This window comes from Hylobates moloch, unplaced genomic scaffold, assembly GCF_009828535.3.
Source record: "Hylobates moloch isolate HMO894 unplaced genomic scaffold, HMol_V3 SCAFFOLD_8, whole genome shotgun sequence".
Taxonomy (NCBI): Eukaryota; Metazoa; Chordata; class Mammalia; order Primates; family Hylobatidae; genus Hylobates; species Hylobates moloch.
In genome coordinates this window covers 107,548,476-107,568,544 of record NW_026652283.1, presented here as the reverse complement: position 1 = coordinate 107,568,544, position 20,069 = coordinate 107,548,476, and the positions used below count along the sequence as shown (strand labels likewise).

The window sequence follows — 20,069 nt, the reverse complement described above, 5'->3', positions numbered from 1 at the left end:
GTAAAATTACAGAAAAGTGTCACTCATAAATTTAGATAAAAAATCTCCACCAAGAGATAAGCACACTAAATGCAGCAGAAAGTTAAGAAATGTAAATAGTCATAAATAAATTGTCTTTATCTCAGTAGTAGAAAATATGCGTGATTATCGTAATATTGGAAATTAAGCATTTGACAAATTTTTAAAAGGCTTATATGATAAATACTCCAACCTAATAAAAGTTTAAGAGAATTCTTCTTGACAAATAAATGATAGTTAGAATTAAAAAATATTTACAGCAAACATTATATTTAATCATGTAAAATCTATTTAAATTCAGAAATAAGAATGATTAACTCAACAAAAAATTGGGCAATGGTTTGCATGAATGTCTCACATAAGAAAGAAAAAATTTATCATACTTATGCAAAGATATTTGACTTCATTGATAACCAGAAAAATGTAAATTAAAATCACAAGGGGACTTGATTGCAAAAATTAAAAAGTTGGTTAGGTGTGGTGGCCCACACCTGTAATCAGCACTTTGGAAGGTCAAGGCAGGAGGACCATGTGAGCTCGGGAGTTTGAGACCAGACTGAGCAACACAAGGAGACCCTATCTCTACAAAATTTTTTTTTAATTAACCAGGCACAGTAGCATGTGCCTGCCTGTAGTCCCAGCTACTAGGGAGGCTGAGACAGGAGGATCACTAGAGCCTGGGAGGTTGAGGCTGCAGTGAGCCATCATCATGCCACTGTACTCCAGCCTGAATGACAGAGCAAGACCTTGTCTCAAAAAAAAAAAAAAAAATTTAAAAAGTTGGTTTAGCCAACTTTTTCATTGCTCCAAAAGGAGCAATCCAATATTTCTCCACCATTGGTTTAGTCAACTTAAAATAATTTTTTTCTTTTTTGACACGGAATCTCACTCTGTTGCCCAGGTTGGTGTGCAGTCGTGTGATCTCGGCTCACTGCAAGTTCCGCCTCCCGGATTCATGCCATTCTCCTGCCTCAGCCTCCCTAGTAGATGGGGCTACAGGCACCCGCCACCAGACCTGGCTAATTTTTTTGTATTTATAGTACAGGCTGGGTTTCACCGTGTTAGCCAAGATGGTCTCCAACTCCTGACCTTGTGATTCACCCGACTCGGCCTCCCAAAGTGCTGGGATTACAGGCATGAATCACCGCGCCCGGCATGGCTAAAGCAACTTTGAAATGAAAAGAAAACTTTTCAAAAGTTAAAAAATTGGCTAAACCTCAGAATTGATTAATTAATTGACAGGCACGCATGATACTTTGCTGGTGGACATGTAAAATTGTACAACAATTTTGCAAAATGATTTGTCATTACCTAGAAAATTTAGACATATGTATCCTACAACTCAGTGATTCTAGCAGTAGGTATATACTACATAGAAACTTCTGGAATGGAAACCTAAAAAGAGTGACATGCACAAGAAAGTTGATACTGGCATTATTAAAGATCATACCCTGGAAAGAAGCCAAATGCATAGTTACAGTGTACCAGTTTAAATAACTGTGGAATACTTATAGATTGGAACACAGCAGGAAAAGAAATAAAGTATAATGATATTCATCAACATAAATAAACCTCAAAAACAATGTTGAGTGAAAAAAAAAACAAGTGACAAATTAATGCACGTGGAATCTTACTGTTATATAAAGATCAAAAGCAAGCAAGTAATACTGCATAAAATTTTGTTCAGAGATATGGACATATAGTATAAAGCTGTAAATTAAAAAAAGCAAATGAATTACTCAAAATTCAGGCAAGTAAGTTACCTGATGGAGGGACAAGAACAAAGATGCAATCAAAACAGTAATACAAGAGAGTTCAAAGATATTGTAATTTTCTATTTATTAAGCTGCAGAGTAGATACTCAGGAGTTTTTATTGTCATATTGTATACATATTATACAGTATACATATATTACAATATGTGTACATATATATTTATTGATATTAATGATATGCTCCATAAAAACTTTAAAAGACTGTGTAATTAGAGAGTAGGTAGTCCAGCATCTTACTTTATGTAGTTGCTTATTCATACTAAATTTGATAAGTTAAAATTAGTCACATATCATCTTGGACAACTTTAGGCTTAAATTACTGTAGCCAAATATTCACTATGATAATTATTTGGGTTTTGGCAATTCTTATTTGTATCCTAAACACTGATTTACTGGACTTTGCATTCATTACATGCCCCGTGAATGTGTATACCAATAAGCCCCCAAAACACACACACACACACACACGCACATACACACACGGACGCAGCACACTCACTGTGTGTATAGTATATAAACACATTTTGTTTTAATTCACTTCTCTTTTCATCAGACATTACAGCCTCTCTCTGGGGATGAAGTCAAGCGTTGCTATGTTCAAATGAATTTTCTGGCCCAAGGTGATAATTTTGCCCACAGTCAATAGCAATATCCCAGAAGTGAACTAGAAAACTCAACCAGTGAAACAAAATTCAATAGCAATATCAGAGCAGAAAACTCCTTAACCACAGAAGGTATGTTTCCAAAGAATACACAGTAAATGCAAATGGAGCACATACTACCTACATATGATCAAAGCAGATTGTGCCGCATTATCAGATAAGGTTACAACAGAAAAAAGAAAAAAATCTGCCTCTATAACTCCCAAGGAGTTCCCATTGCTTAGGTTTATTGAAAGTCAGTGTATGCTAACGAGTCGCACAGAGCTGTACATCAAATCTCAGGTGAAGTTGTCACTTTATTGAGAAATCATTAAATTATTACACTATTTAATGATGCATGAAAATAAAATGCAATTGTGAAGAAAAGTATTTTGGGTATAGACTGAGCATTTTCTTAATATAAACGTAAATTTTATCAGTTCCCCAAACAGATTATGGCCATCTGTGCAAACTGAAAAGAGATGACAAAAGGTGATTAATTAAAACATGACTTCTTTCAAAATTCATTATATCACAGTAGAGTGCACCACTGGAGGCCTTGAGACTTCTGAGCAAAACAGTGAAGGCCTGCCCCTCACATTGTTTAAATTAACGTTATATTCAAAACAACATATCTATGTGTTTGATAATTCTTTTTTAAAAGGCTATGTAGTAATGGTGCTTTTTATAAAAAACAACTGTTGAGACACATTTGTCCATATACATGAATACAACTGTGTAACACTATGCATACCTATAAAATCATTTCTATCCCAAATAAAAAACAAAATGTTCTTCTTTAAGACAAAAGATCTCTCCCTTTCTCTCACCCACACAATATGTCTATATGCATATGTACATACATTTATGTATATATGTCTGTACATATATGCCTCATCTTTTCTTGTATAGCTAATATATCATCATCGTATATCAAAAACTTTACATATCTGGTTTTATTTGTACAGTTAGGTGGTTTTTTCTATAGCGTAGATTTTCTTTTAAGAACTTGATAAAGAAGGGTGATGAAGATGAGTAGAAACTAAGGAGGAAATGAAATTATTCCACGTGATGGCATCCCCATCACACTGGAGTTCCAGTATGAAAAAAAATTAGTTACATTGAAAATGGAATACTTTAATATTTTGATAAATATTTTAGAGCATTTAAGGTAAAATTACAAATTATTCTGAAGTTCCTTGATAACTGTTTTTACACCATAGGGAAATGGTGGAGAAATATTGAATTGCTCCTTTTGCACTCTAATGCTGACTGTAACTATAATATGATAATGTGGCATTTCAAACAAAATTGCTTTTGTTAAAAATGTTATGTGTAAACGCTTTTTAGGAAATTAACATATTCAGACTTCATGGTTACAGAAATTCCCATATCATTTAAATATTGATCCAACTGTCTAAGATTTTTCAGTCTGTAATTATCAGTACCATATAGGTCACTCCCAAAGAACAATTATTTCTAATGTTTAAATATTTTTCTCATGCCAATATTTTAGTGAATGCACATACAAACGCAAACCAGAAAAAAATTCGAATTATTTTTTCACCAAAGAGTGTTCTAAAATGACAAGCACCAAAGGGACTTGAGATCAAGGTGAAACCCCCTTGGCTCCATGAAGCTTGCATCTAATTCATGCATCACTTGTTTTCTTACCTACAGTATTTATTATCAGAACTATTTGTCACTTGAATACACGGTATTTTGTGTTCTTCTCAAATTACTTTTGGTGTTTGTGTTTTGTCTCCCTACATCAGTCAAATTGCTTTTAGCTTTAAAAAACAGATTATAAAACTAAAATTGGCTTAAATATTTTATGTTGTTTGCAAATAAAAAAAAAGTGTAGTTAGCTGGTTCCAGGGTTCTTTCAGTGGCTTACAAGCCTTGTGAATGACATAGGTCCTAAATTTTCACTCTGCATTCTTCATTTCACTGGCATTGTCTTTCCTCATGGTCACAAAGTGACTTCAATAGTTGAAACAAGTTTTCACACGGCAATGTTTAAAAGCAAGACAGAAGAGAGGCACGCTGGGGAAAAGGAGAATGAAATTTTCTTGTCTCTCTGTTTGTCTTTCTCTCAAATTATGAAAGTTAATTTTTCCCACGAACACTAGCCCAGGGGTTCCCAGCCTCCGGGCTGCGGACCAGAACCAGTCCCTCGCTTGTTAGGAACCAGGCTGGATTGTACAGCAGGAGGTGAGCGTCGGGAAAACCAAAGGTTACCGCCTGAGTTCCACTCCTTTCCGATCACCGGGGGCATTAGATTGTTTTAGGAGCGCAAAACCCTGTTGTGAACTCTGCATGCGAGGAAGCTAGGTTGCTGCTAGAGAATCTAATGCCTGATGATTCGAGGTGGAACAGTTTCATCCCCTTCTTCCCCTCAACCCCCCACCAGTCCATGGGTAAAATGTCTTCCACAAAACTGGTGCCTAGTGCCAAAAACGTTAGGGACGGCTGCTCTAGCCAACTTTCTCTTAAGTTTCTTTGACCAGAAGTAGTCACCTGTGCATTTCCAGGAACAAACGAAGCTGGGAAAATAAATAGCTGGCCACTGTAGACTAAACTGTGGAAGGCTGACTACAAATTAGAATATGGGAGAGGAGAATGGTTGGTAGGTAGGAGACCAACAACGTTTACCGCAATCCCCAACCCGATAGTGAATTATCCGATAACTTGGGCTGCGTAGAATATTACTTATGTTTCCAGCACAGTGGCCCTGTTCAGTGCTAGTAGCTTAACAGCCCGTATTTCACTGGTCCAATTCCCCTAGGTGACACTAGCCAGAAGAAACATTTGACAAGGCAACACAGAGGGTGATATAGTTGTTGATGTCTAAACAATGGCAAGGGGTGGAGAAGAAGAGGTTCAGGAAGGAGTCCACTTGAAAGTCATTCATTTTTTTAGAAAGTGTGAATGATAGTAACTTTTGCCACCGTTCACACAGACAGAAAAAGAAGCAAGGATGTGGTCAGAGACAGCAGCTATTTCACAGAGCAGGCACACTAAGGGTGGTAGGGGATACATTCCTTAAGTTCCAGCATTTTATAAATAATTGGAGTCTTCATGCAGTAATGAACATTAAATGACGGCAGAAGGAAAGCTAGAGAATTCTCTGCTGTTCACATGAACAGAGAAAACATAGCAGGGTTGATAAAGAATCAGAAAATTAAAAAAAAAAAAAAATCTTCTGTAGAACAAGGTTGTGGGTGGTCCCAGCGTCCTCTCCTGGAGGTACCTGAAGGAACAGTGAAGAGTATGGACTTCAAGGTCAAACTGCCTGAGGACAGAGCTTGGTTCTGCCATCTACTCAGCCATACAGCTTTCATCAGCTCACTTCCTCTCTGTGCCTCTGCTTCTCTATAGGTTGTGCAGAAGTAATTGTGACTTTTGCCATTAAAAGTAATGGCAAAAGTGGAGAGTCTAATAAATACCTATTTTACACAGTTTCAGTGAAGATGAAATTAGGTCATACATGCAATATACTTTGAACATTAACTAACACACTGAAAGTATTCAATATTTCTTAGCTTCTGTTACCACCATCAATATTTACGTCACACCTTCCTCAGGAATTGACAGTCCTTCATGAAGACATTTGAAATAAATACTACAGCTTCTCTGGATATTGTTTATTTTATATTAATGCATCTTTAATACAGTTATGGACAAGTATTCATAAACACACACATACACACACATATATACTAACTGTATATATACATATATACAGTTAAATAGATTATTTTGAGCCTTTTACATGTTTCATAGCAACCTGACTCATAAAGATTCCTTGAAATACTTATTAAGACATCAATTGACACTTGTGGACAAGCAGCATCTCTCATAGTAGGTTCCTGGTTTAAGTTTACCTATATGTCAAGATGCCACATGCTATACTAGAATGGTAAAAATCACTTGTTGAACTAAATTCACATACTAGCTAGTTTATGTTTCATCCTGTTTCATATAGGAAGGCGATTAGTAGCCACAGCATCTTACATTAATATATTGGAGTGCCTCTATTTTGAGGCATTACAAGTAGTCTTGGAATGTGGAAGGAAAAGGTAGATTACAAAAAGAATAATTCTCTCAGGAATTACAGCTCTAGAAAAGAATTCTGCAAAATGTGCATGACATTTGGTTCTTCATTCAAATGCAGTTTTTGATCCTTTTGAAGTTTGCCTTTCGTTAAATACATAGTTCAGAAAGAAACATGCTGAATTTGTAGCATATGTTTCTATATTCAAAGAGTATTGGTAGAGGGCTTAACATATTGTGGGCAATTAATCTTCAACTAGGAATCTACCTGGATAAATGTTACTATGAGTCATTTGTGTTGGATATTAAGGAAAACTTGACTCAGAGTTTATGCATTTTCTTCTGATTATATTTTTCCTCCATGCCCTATACTTACAACGAAATCTATGGGAATATTATGTCTGTAAGCATAAATATAAACCATGAATGAACAAAATGTATTTTATGAAAGAACAAATCCATGCAGACTAGGGTTGGTTATAATTTCTAAAAACCAGAGCTGTATTTCGCAGATAAAATATTCCTTTTAAACTAATATATTTATCTGTGTTGAGAAGTTCGTGGTCACGCAGTCACATATATTCACTTTGAACAGGAAATCTTTCAATGTCAGTTTCAGGGAAATAGGCGTTCACAGCTTTCAGTAAAGGTAGAAGTTAAAATAATCACCATCATCAAAGACCAAAAGTAGATAAACCCACAAAGATGGGGAAAAAACAGAGCAGAAAAACTGGAAACTGTAAAAAGCAGAGCACCTCTCCTCCTCCAAAGGAACGCAGTTCCTCACCAGCAATGGAACAAAGCTGGACGGAGAATGACTTTGATGAGTTGACAGAAGAAGGCTTCAGACGATCAAACTACTCCGAGCTATGGGAGGAAATTCAAAACAATAGTAAAGAAGTTAAAAACTTTGAAAAAAAATTATATGAATGGATAACTAGAATAACCAATGGAGACAAGGGCTTAAAGGAGCTGATGGAGCTGAAAGCCAAGTTTCAATAACTACACGAAGATTGCAGAAGCCTCGGGAGCCAATGCGATCAACTGGAAGAAAGGGTATCGCTGATGGAAGGTGAAATGAATGAAATGAAGCGAGAAGGGAAGTTTAGAGAAGAAAGAATAAAAAGAAACGAACAAAGCCTCCAAGAACTATGGAACCATGTGAAAAGACCAAACCTACGTCTGATTGGTGTACGTCAAAGTGACAGGGAGAACTTCCCCAATCTAGCAAGGCAGGCCAACATTCAGATTCAGGAAATACAGAGAACGCCACAAAGATACTCCTCGAGAAGAGTAACTAACTCCAAGACACATAATTGTCAGATTCACCAAAGTTGAAATGAAGGAAAAAATGTTAAGGGCGGCCAGATAGAAAGGTCAGGTTACCTACAAAGGGAAGCCCCTCAGACTAACAGCTGATCTCTCGGCAGAAACTCTACAAGCCAGAAGAGAGTGGGGGCCGATATTCGACATTCTTAAAGGAAAGAATTTTCAACCCAGAATTTCATATCCAGCCAAACTAAGCTTCATATGTGAAGGAGAAATAAAATACTTTACAGACAAGCAAATGCTGAATGATATTGTCACCACCAGGCCTGCCCTAAAAGAGCTCCTGAAGGAAGCACTAAACATGGAAAGGAACCACCGGTACCAGCCACTGCAAAAAACATGCCAAATTGTAAAGACCATCAAGGCTAGGAAGAAACTGCATCAACTAATGAGCAAAATAACCAACTAACATCATAATGACAGGATCACATTCACACATAACAATATTAACTTTAAATGTAAATGGGCTAAATGCTCCAATTAAAAGACACAGACTGGCAAACTGGATAAGGAGTCAAGACCCATCAGTGTGCTGTATTCAGGAAACCCATCTCACATGCAGAGACACATATAGACTCAAAATAAAGGGATGGAGGAAGATCTATCAAGCAAATGGAAAACAAAAAAAGGCAAGGGTTGCAATCCTAGTCTCTGATAAAATAGACTTTAAACTAACAAAGATCAAAAGAGACAAAGAAGGCCATTACATAATGGTAAAGGGATCAATTCAACAAGAAGAGCTAACTATCCTAAATATATATGCACCCAACACAGGAGCACCCAGATTCATAAAGTGAGTCCTGAGTGACCTGCAAAGGGACTTAAACTCCTACACAATAATAATGGGAGATTTTAACACCCCACTGTCAACATTAGACAGATCAATGAGACAGAAAGTTAACAAGGATATCCAGGAATTGAACTCAGCTCTGCACAAAGTGGACCTAATAGACATCTACAAACTCTCCACCCCAAATCAACAGAATATACATTTTTTTCAGCACCACACCACACCTATTCCAAAATTGACCACATAATTGGAAGTGAAGCTCTCCTCAGCAAACATAAAAGAACAGAAATTATAACAAACTGTCTCTCAGACCACAGTGCAATCAAACTAGAACTCAGGATTAAGAAACTCACTCAAAACCGCTCAACTACATGGAAACTGAACAACTTGCTCCTGAATGACTACTGGGTACATAATGAAATGAAGGCAGAAATAAAGATGTTCTTTGAAACCAACGAGAACAAGGACACAACATACCAGAATCTCTGGGACACATTCAAAGCAGTGTGTAGAGGGAAATTTATAGCACTAAATGCCCACAAGAGAAAGCAGGAAAGATCCAAAATTGACACCCTAACATCACAATTAAAAGAACTAGAAAAGCAAGAGCAAACACATTCAAAAGCTAGCAGAAGGCTAGAAATAACTAAAATCAGAGCAGAACTGAAGGAAATAGAGACACAAAAAACCCTTCAAAAAATTAATGAATCCAGGAGCTGGTTTTTTGAAAAGATCAACAAAACTGAGGGACCGCTAGCAAGACTAATAAAGAAGAAAAGAGAGAAGAATCAAATAGATGCAATAAAAAATGAAAAAGGGGATATCACCACTGATCCCACAGAAATACAATCTACCATCAGAGAATACTACAAACACCTCTATGCAAATAAACTAGAAAATCTAGAAGAAATGGATAAATTCCTCGACAAATACACCCTCCCAAGACTAAACCAGGAAGAAGTTGAATCTCTGAATAGACCAATCACAGTCTCTGAAATTGTGGCAATAATCAATAGCTTACCAACCAAAAAGAGTCCAGGACCTGATGGATTCACAGCCGATTTCTACCAGAGGTACAAGGAGGAACTGGTACCATTCCTTCTGAAACTATTCTAATCAATAGAAAAAGAGGGAATCCTCCCTAACACATTTTATGAGGCCAGCATCATCCTGATACCAAAGCCTGGCAGAGACATAACCAAAAAAGAGAATTTCAGACCAATATCCTTGATGAACATTGATGCAAAAATCCTCAATAAAATACTGGCAAACTGAATCCAGCAGCACATCAAAAAGCTTATCCACCATGATCAAGTGGGCTTCATCCCTGGGATGCAAGGCTGGTTCAACATACGCAAATCAGTAAATGTAATCCAGCATATAAACAGAACCAAAGACAAAAGCCACATGATTATCTCAATAGATGCAGAAAAGGCCTTTGACAAAATTCAACAACCCTTCATGCTAAAAACTCTCAATAAATTAGGTATTGATGGGATGTATCTCAAAATAATAAGAGCTAACCATGACAAACCCACAGCCAATATCATACTGAATGGGCAAAAACTGGAAGCATTCCTTTTGAAAACTGGCACAAGACAGGGATGCCCTCTCTCACCACTCCTATTCAACATAGTGCTGGAAGTTCTGGCCAGGGCAATCAGGCAGGAGAAGGAAATAAAGGGTATTCAATTAGGAAAAGAGGAAGTCAAATTGTCCCTGTTTGCAGATGACATGATTGTATATCTAGAAAACCCCATCGTCTCAGCCCAAAATCTCCTTTAGCTGATTGGCAATTTCAGCAAAGTCTCAGCATACAAAATCAATGTACAAAAATCACAAGCATTCCTGTACACCAATCACAGACAAACAGAGAGCCAAATCATGAGTGAACTCCCATTCACAATTGCTTCAAAGAGAATAAAATACCTAGAAATCCAACTTACAAGGGATGTGAAGGACCTCTTCAAGGAGAACTACAAACCACTGCTCAATGAAATAAAAGAGGACACAAACAAATGGAAGAACATTCCATGCTCATGGGCTGGAAGAATCAATATCGTGAAAATGGCCATACTGCCCAAGGTAATGTATAGATTCAATGCCATCCCCATCAAGCTACCAATGACTTTCTTCACAGAATTGGAAAAAACTACTTTAAAGTTCATATGGAACCAAAAAAGAGCCCGCATCGCCAAGTCAACCCTAAGCCAAAAGAACAAAGCTGGAGGAATCATGCTACCTGACTTCAAACTATACTACAAGGCTACAGTAACCAAAACAGCATGGTACTGGTACCACAACAGAGACATAGATCAGTGGAACAGAACAGAGCCCTCAGAAATAATGCCGCATATCTACAACTATCTGATATTTGACAAAAACAAGCAATGGGGAAAGGATTCCCTATTTAATAAATGGTGCTGGGAAAACTGGCTAGCCACATGGAGAAAGCTGAAACTGGATCCCTTCCTTACACCTTATACAAAAATTAATTCAAGATGGATTAAAGACTGAAATGTTAGACCTAAAACTATAAAAACCCTACAAGAAAGCCTAGACAATACCATTCAGGACATAGGCATGGGCAAGGACTTCATGTCTAAAACACCAAAAGCAATGGCAACAAAAGCCAAAATTGACAAATGGGATCTAATTAAACTAAAGAGCTTCTGCACAGCAAAAGAAACTACCATCAGAGTGAACAGGCAACCTACAGAATGGGAGAAAATTTTTGCAACCTACTCATCTGACAAAGGGCTAATATCCAGAATGTACAATGAACTCAAACAAATTTACAAGAAAAAAACAAACAACCCCATCAGAAAGTGGGCAAAGGACATGAATAGACACTTCTCAAAAGAAGACATTTATGCAGCCAAAAAACACATGAAGAAATGCTCATCATCACTGGCCATCAGAGAAATGCAAATCAAAACCACAGTGAGATACCATCTCACACCAGTTAGAATGGTCATCATTAAAAAGTCAGGAAACAACAGGTGCTGGAGAGGATGTGGAGAAATAGGAACACTTTTACACTGTTGGTGGGACTGTAAACTAGTTCAACCATTGTGGAAGTCAGTGTGGCGATTCCTCAGGGATCTAGAACTGGAAATACCATTTGACCCAGCCATCCCACTACTGGGTATATACCCAAAGGACTAGAAATCATGCTGTTATAAAGACAAATGCACACGTATGTTTGTTGCGGCACTATTCACAACAGCAAAGACTTGGAACCAACCCAAATGTCCAACAACGATAGACTGGTTTAAGAAAATGTGGCACATATACACCATGGAATACTATGCAGCCATAAAAAATGATGAGTTCGTGTCCTTTGTAGGGACATGGATGAAACTGGAAACCATCATTCTCAGTAAACTATCGCAAGGACAAAAAACCAAACACCTCATGTTCTCACTCATAGGTGGGAATTGAACAATGAGAACTCATGGACACAGGAAGGGAAACATCACACTCTGGGGACTGTTATCGGTTGGCGGAGGGGGGAGGGACAGCATTAGGAGATACACCTAATGACGAGTTAATGGGTGCAGCACACCAACACGGCACATGGATACATATGTAACAAACCTGCACATTGTGCACATGTACCCTAAAACCTAAAGTATATTAAAAAAAAGTTAAAATAAGTCATATTTTAAACGTCTTCTTAATGATATAATAAATATATGTTTCACTACATTTTGGTGCCCATTAGAGAAATAAACAAAAGAAATGGGGGCAGAGGATTTTGTAGATTTTAAAATAAGTTTGAGTTATAATTGTAGTTTTACTCACCTATAACCTACATCATTTTGACATTTATGTCTTTCCATAAGGACACTTTGGCATGTGGTTTATCATTTGTTCTACAAATATTTATTGGCTACCTACTATGTGTCAGGCAGGTATGGATAGTACGGATTCAGCAGACAACAGAAATAAACCATCTTTGTTAGTTTCTTATTGCTACCCCAGCAAATTACTACAACCTTAGTGGCTTAAAACAATGCAAATTTTTTTATCTTACAGTTCTGAGAGTCAGAAGTCTGAAACTAGTTTTACCGCACTAAATTTAAGGTACTGGCAACACTGGTTCTTTCTGTAGGCTTTAGGGAACAATTAATTTCTTTGCCTTTTACAGCTTCTATAGACCACCTCTGTTCCTTGGCTTACTGCCCCTCTCTCCATTTTCAAAGTACACTCTGGTTCCATCCTCATGTCTCCTTTTACTATGTCCCTCTCATCTCCCTCTTACAAGGACCCTTAAGGAAGGGCCCATCTGGATAATCCAGAATAATCTTTCCATCTCATGGTCCTTAATTTAACTGTATCTTCAAAGCCCCTTTTGCCAATAATATATTAGCTGTTTGCAAGGATTAGAATGTTGACATTTTTCTGGAGGAGGCATGATCATTCTAGGGGGAAAGAAGTTTACCTTTTCCAGGGATGACAATGAATATGTAAACAAATTAATAAATTGTATAATTTCAGGAATTAATATTATAAAACATTTTTAAAAGGCAAAGGAGAAAAGGAAAGTGAGTAATTGGGTGTGGAAAGGAGTGGCTATTTCATTAGAGGTGGCCAGAAAAAGTCTCTGAGATATGAAACTTGAGGTCCAAATAATGAGAAGGAGGCAAAGAGCTTTCTCAGTGAACAGATCAGCAAGTGCAAAGGCCCAGCATTATTAACAAGCTTGGCTATTTTAGGACAGAGAAAGGCCATTGTAGTGGCATAGAGTAGCAGAGACAGGGTCAGAGACAAGGGATGGGCCCTGACCATGTACTTTTGTTCAGTCATGATAAAAAGCCTGAATTTTATCCAGATTAGAAGAGAAAGCAAAGGAGAATTTTAAGCAAGGGGAAGATATAATGATTTATCCTTCGAGAAGATAACTTTCCTTGTTAAAACGGTGAACTGTAGGGGGTCAAGCTGGTGGTAGTGAGACAAGTTGGGAGGAGCAGTTGCGGTAGGCCAGGTATGTTAGATGGTGTCATGAATTAGGCTTTCAATGGGGGAGATGCTAAATTATTGAAATATATAAAGTTGGTGCAAAAGTAATAGTGGTCTTTGCCATTACTTTCAATGGCAAAGGCTGCAATTACTTTTGCACCAACCTAATATTTTAGAGTTTGGCCTGACATGGGGCCTGTCGTCTCAATACTTTGGGAGGTAGAGGCAGGAGGATCACTTGAAGTCAGGAGTTCAGAGCAGCCTGGCCAACATGGTGAAACCCCACCTCTACTAAAATTGCAAAAATTAGCTGTGCATGATGGCAGGTACCTTTAATCCCAGCTACTTGGGAGGCTGAGGCAGGAGAATTGCTTGCACGCAGGAGGCAGAGGTTGCAGTGACCTGAGATACCACTACTGCACTCCAGCCTGAGTGGCAGAGTGAGACTCTGTCAAAAAAAAATAAAAGAGGCATTTTAGAGTTATCTAAGCAAAGACTTGCATTTAAGCTTCTAATTACTCTAGTAAAAATTCATCTCTATATTCACCAAACTGACACTGTGTCTGTTATGTACATGTATTACTGGCATGAGTATTTTGGGAATGTATCCTAGTTTACTTGTTCAAGCAGTTTCTTTGACTGATATTTGATTAACTGAGTTGATGAGCTGTTTGGATGAATTGATTACATTGATCTGTTACGTTACCAGTGTTGACATAGCTGTCACCATCCTAGGGTAGACATGCATAGATTTATATTCCTCTGGTATAAAACTCCTGCAACCATCTTATTTGATGCCATATTAGGTGCGCTGGGAAAGCCTCTACGTATTATTTGTACTGTTGGTTGTTTGCTATTACATTGATTCTGTAGCCAGGACTGTATTTGCTTAGCAATTCTTACTTGGTATTTGTTTTCTTTCCTTCTTTCCTTCCCTTCCCTTGTCTATCCACGATGAGATTGACCTCTAGACCACATCTTCCTCACAGTATTTTTATTAGTACAGTTGCGGAATGTGCCCATCAAATGTTAAATAGGTGTTCCTTGTTGTGATTTCTCTTCCTTGGCAAATGTTTGTGTCTGGAAATTTTGCTTGCAGTGTACAAAGAAACCTTGTAGTCTTGAGAGAAACAGAAAATAAGTATGTCCATGTTTGCCATTGCCTTGGGGTAGACAGAAACTCTGGAGTGTATCCAGAGGAAAACATTTATGCCACTGATCCCATTTAACCACCCAAGTTCACTGAATGGTGTCATACCATAAGTTGGCTTTAAAAGTTGGTGAATAAGATACTCTGTTAAAAGCTAGTATTTGGGTTTCAAAAGTAATGTGAAGAAAACCAAATGAGTCAGGTTCCAGGGCTTCAGAGTTTATGTACCCAGCGAGACTGGAGACTGAATATAAGCATGAGAGGAAATGTTTTCTTAGCATTTCTCATTGAAACAAATCAACACTCAAGGTCGTTTTTAGAGGCACAATTCAATAATTTTGTAAAAACGTTTTACTTATAAAATTTTTCTTTTTTGTTACCCGGAATGTCCTTTTTCTTATATTCTATAATTCCCTTCCATATTTAGCTGTTCAAGTACTCTGTCTTTATGAACCTCATTTGAAGGGAAGAGGAGCAGAAATCACACTTACCTCACAGGAATGCTACGGTGGAAAAGAAAATATACACAAAGTATTGTGGCAAGAACATAGTAGGTAATCTAAAGTATTCTTTCTTTTCTTTTATATTTGTTCAACCCTTTCATAGTTAATTGATGCAGTGACAAATTACTCTTGACAAATGATCCCTGGACTGGGAATAAGAAATCCTTAGCTTTGTTCCAAGCTAGTGGCGGTGCTCGAACTTAAACTCAGACCTTTCTACACTTCATTCAAAGGTCATCCATCCCACTTAGCTTCTCATTCATTCAATCAATATTTACTGAGTTTAAATCTGGTTTAAATCACCCCTACTATATCCATGAACCGAACTTGTAGAAGCACAGATAATTGGAACCCTCCCACTGTTCTTCTGAGCACTGGGGAGATAGATTGCTTTCCCTTCTATTGGATATAAATGTGCACAGCACTCCTTCATAAGCCACAGTTGACTGGGGCCAGACAACTGAGTCTGATCAATTCTGGATTGTTAGGATTTATTTTGTTACCATATGTTTTGGCTATTTTTTCTTTAAAATTATATGACTTTGTACTGATATCAAAATAAGCTGCAGTTTGAAAATATTAAAAGAAGCTTAGAGACATATTTATACTTAAACATCTTATGAGAAATGGGCTAATAAATGTGCTTTTAAAATACAAATATTTGACATTAAAATTCACTATCCCTTTAACTAGCTTGCATACCATTCCAGATTTACTTATAGAAACATTAAAAATCTACTTAATAAATTTTCTAGACAATGTTGTTAAAATAATTTGTTCTCCACATATTTCTCTCTCGTCTCTCCTTCAAGTTCATATTTTAAAAATCTTTTTATTTGTAACAAATTTTACAATACTGAACATGTTAATAAACTGTGTGCCTTATTTCTTTTTCTTCACACCTACTCTCATTTTTAAAAGATCCAATAAAAATAAAAAAAGATTATAGCATCTCCTCGAATGCAACAAGTCTTACAGAAAATAAACATATCTCTATTTTGTCATCTGCCTTTAGGTATTTTATATGTTAGACTCATTCACATTGTGTTAAAAGTTTATAATAAATAATGAACATTTTTAAACAAATAATTTGTAAATTGCTAGCGCTTGCTGTGTGTTTATGAGGAGAAATTCCTTCCTAGCTAATAGGGTCCCATACATTCTCATGGATCAGCAAAGCAGGTGCTCCCTCATGATTACAGAAAGTTGTAATATGGGGAGTTACTCTCCATTTTCTGGGAACCTCTCCCAGACTTTAAGGTCATGGCTGCTCCAGACAATGCCCTGTGTAACTGGTAAATACATTTGAAATTTCGCATTATTCAACTTCACATTCAATGACAAAACGGGCTGAACGGTAAGGTCTTGCCATCCTCAGCACTGTTGGGCATTTAAATGGAAACTGTCACTGTTTCACAAGTGTGATCATTTGTTGTTGGGTGTGAAGTTGTACCAGACATTTCAGGTCATTCCAGATTTGAAGTTTACCTGATTCTATGAGCTCTACTCTTTTTCATATTTTCTTCTGCTTAACACCCACAAAAGGAAAAAGATCCATGCACCAGATATTCAGTTCATTCACTGATTCCCCTTAATGATATACTTGTGGTCAAAAACTTTTTATGAGAATATCTAAATATTTTATAAAAATCAATCTTATTTTCTCAACTATGCTCTTCACCCACAACTCCTTTCCAATAGTAGAGCACATCCTACTTGTATCATGACACTTTCCATTCTCACATAATGATGCATTTATTCATTCATCAATCAACGAATATTTATTGAGTACCTACTGTACCACATACTGTGTTGTGTTGGATACTAGGAACACTGCAGAGATCAAGAAAGGCAAAAATCCTGTATTACTGGGTTTTCTTTTAATCAGATTTTTAGAATGGTATACTTAGCGGGCTGAAAGTTGGCCCCGAAGTTATGTATACATCAGAGTCTCTGAAATCTGCTGTTATTACTTCATACGGCAAAGTGTTAATATTACCTTGTATGGCAAAAGATAAAATAAATTAAGAATCTTAAGAGAAAAAGGTTACCCTGCATTATCCAGACGGACCCTAAATGCAATCACACGTATCTTGTAAGAGAGGTGGGAAGCTTGAACACCACGCACATGGAGAGGGTTGTGGCCATAAGCCAAAAATTGCCAACAGTCATCAGAATCTAGAAGAGGCCAGGAGTGGTTTTCCCGCAAAAACCTTCCTGGTTTCACACTCCAGAGAAAATGTGGCCCTCCCACCACTTGATTTTGGACTTCTGACCCTCAGAACTATGAGAAAGTAGATTTCTGTTATTTTAAGGCATTCAGTTTGTAATAACTCATATGACAGCTCCAGGAAACAAAATAATTTAGAAAATCAGGCTTAAGAGCAGGAGACTTGGAATCAAATGCTATGCTCTATAACTTAGTCAATGAAGGACAATAACCCAATCAATTAATTTCCCTGGCTCATTTTATTCATCTGTAAAATAGGAAACACAATCTATCTTCCATGTAATTATTGGCTTCAACAATGGTTTGTATTTGCTAAGCCTAGACTAAAGGACGCATACAACAATGATATGCATTTGAATATGCTAGCTCGTATAGTCATTTTTGAAATGATTTAAAAGATAAAGTTATTTTAGAAGAGTTCTTTAATTGAAAATGTTAACAAGTCTTTTTCACATTATTTTATGGTGATTACTAAATTAACACATGTAAAATATTTTATATATGTGACCTTTGATAGTTAAACAAAAAAAAGTGGACAATAAGAAAAAAAGGGAATAGGTAGTTCTACAACATCAAATTTTCATTCTATTTCAAACATATATAGCTGACTGAAGTAGACACTGATGTTTGCTTACCTCCATTCATTCCCTTCTCCTTCTTTTCTGAAGTATCCTAGTTATATTCAAACACCCACCCAGTCCACGAGACTCAGAGCTGACCTCATGTCCACATATGCAGCTACAAGTCTAAACAGCAAAACTCCATCCCCCTAAGAAAGATGTGGCTCAGGAATAGATATGTGCCGCAATTTGACCAAGGAAACCATTTGTTCAAGCCTTCTTAGAAAGTTCCATTTTGCTTATCTGGAAAAGACTTTAGGTGTTTCCTCTTTCTTTCACAAAATGTGAATAAGGAAGAATCCTACAGCTCTGATTCTGTGATATTTCAGCATAAAGGTGGCAGTTAGGACTACAGATTAGATACATGGTTATCATTGACCTGTTGAATTAAGTAACACTGAGCCTTACCCTACCTTTGTACTCCCAGTTAAGTGAGCCAATGAAAAGCTTCATTTTTTAAAAGGACAATTTTTACTCATCTTTTCTGTTACTTACGCATATCCTAAGTGACAGACTGAAAATGTGCAGCTCTGTGTCCCCGCCCAAATCTCATCTTGGATTGTAATCCCCATGTGTCGAGAGTGGGACCTCGTGGGAGAGGACTGGATCTTGGGGCAGTTCCCCCATGCTGTTTTTGTGATAGTGAGTGAGTTCTCACGACATCTGGTGGTTTAAAAGCGTGGTACTTCCCCCTTGTGAAGAAGGTGCTTGCTTCTCCTTCACCTTCCACCATGATAGTAAGTTTCCTGAAGCTTTCCCAGCCATGTAGAATGGTGAGTCAACTGAATCTCTTTTCTTTATAAATTACCCAGTCTCAGGTAGTTCTTTACAGCAGTGTGAAAACTGACTAATACATACACTGACCTAGCAAGTGCTAGGAACAGCTCTAGCCCTAAATAAACTCAGTTGTTTATTGGTAGACAGTCATGACCCTAAATAAACACATTCATCAAAATTTAATTATTTAAATTCAAATCTACTAAAGGTAGTATCATATGTGAGAATCAATCAAAAACCAAGAAATGCTCAAGAGCTAAGAAGGAAAGAGGAAAACTAGTGAGGCTATGTGTAGTTTGCTTACTTTTTTTTTTTTTAAGTTGGAGAAAAGCAGCAAAAATAAATATAGTTCTTAGTACCAAACAGATACTATGCAAGTATGTAGCAAATGGCTCATGATCCTTCCATTGTAAAATTTGCTTAGGATGAGTTTTCCCTCCAGAAAATTGTTATGAGAACATATGTTGCCTCCAAAATTCTCCAGTTGGACAATGTTCCCTGCTGAAATACTCATAGTCTTCACAGGAATGTGGTAAACACATGTGATTCACAGGGTGGATCAAAGTGATACTATTAAAAAAAAAAAAACTAAACCAAATACATATGTTCACTAAGGTTAAAGGCACAAATAATAAATCTTAGCATATGCTCTAATAGAAAATAGCTTTAAAAATGGAGAAAGAGGCATGTAGCCTAAAAGAGGGAAGATTTTATATTTACTTGAAAAGGTTCTTGGTAAACCAGAAATTATACTTGGAACTGTATTGTTATGGGAAAAGACGATACCTTTTACATTCCTCCATTTCATAACTAATGGTGTGTCATTTCCAGAAAAACAAAAAATATTATTCTAGGCCTAGCAATAATTGTCCCTCCAACTAAATGTCTCTTTCAGTTTGGGATCCTGAGATTATATTCCATAGTCCCTCATTTGTTGTAGAGGCAAAGTATATTAATATATTCCAAATATGATTTTTAAAAATCATGAAGTGCCTTAATAAGAACATCATTTCGAGGTGAGGTGAGGAGTGAATAGTCTATAGATGTCTGGGTGCCTATGAAGGTCAGACAGGTAAAGAAAATTATGCCCAGAACTTTCACAGTTTATCTACTGTTAGGTACACTGTTAGAATAACTTCTTTTGCAGAACTTTTAATTGCAGATTATGGAAGCAAATTGGAAAGAAAAAAGTTATTTCTGGGCTAATGCTGTTCAT

General features: G+C 37.0%; 1 protein-coding gene across 3 annotated transcripts in view; it reads right to left on the bottom strand.

The window, feature by feature from the left end:
* Positions 1-20,069, bottom strand: part of ZNF385D (zinc finger protein 385D) — a 971,783-nt gene that overhangs the window by 417,492 nt on the left and 534,222 nt on the right. Inside the window, exon 1 of one of the 3 annotated variants that reach the window (XM_058442417.1) lies at positions 13,904-14,017. The exons of the other annotated variants lie outside the window; for them this stretch is intronic. The gene's annotated coding sequence lies outside the window, so the exon portion shown is untranslated. Of the gene's footprint in view, positions 1-13,903; positions 14,018-20,069 lie in introns of those variants that run through there. 3 annotated transcript variants of the gene reach the window in all.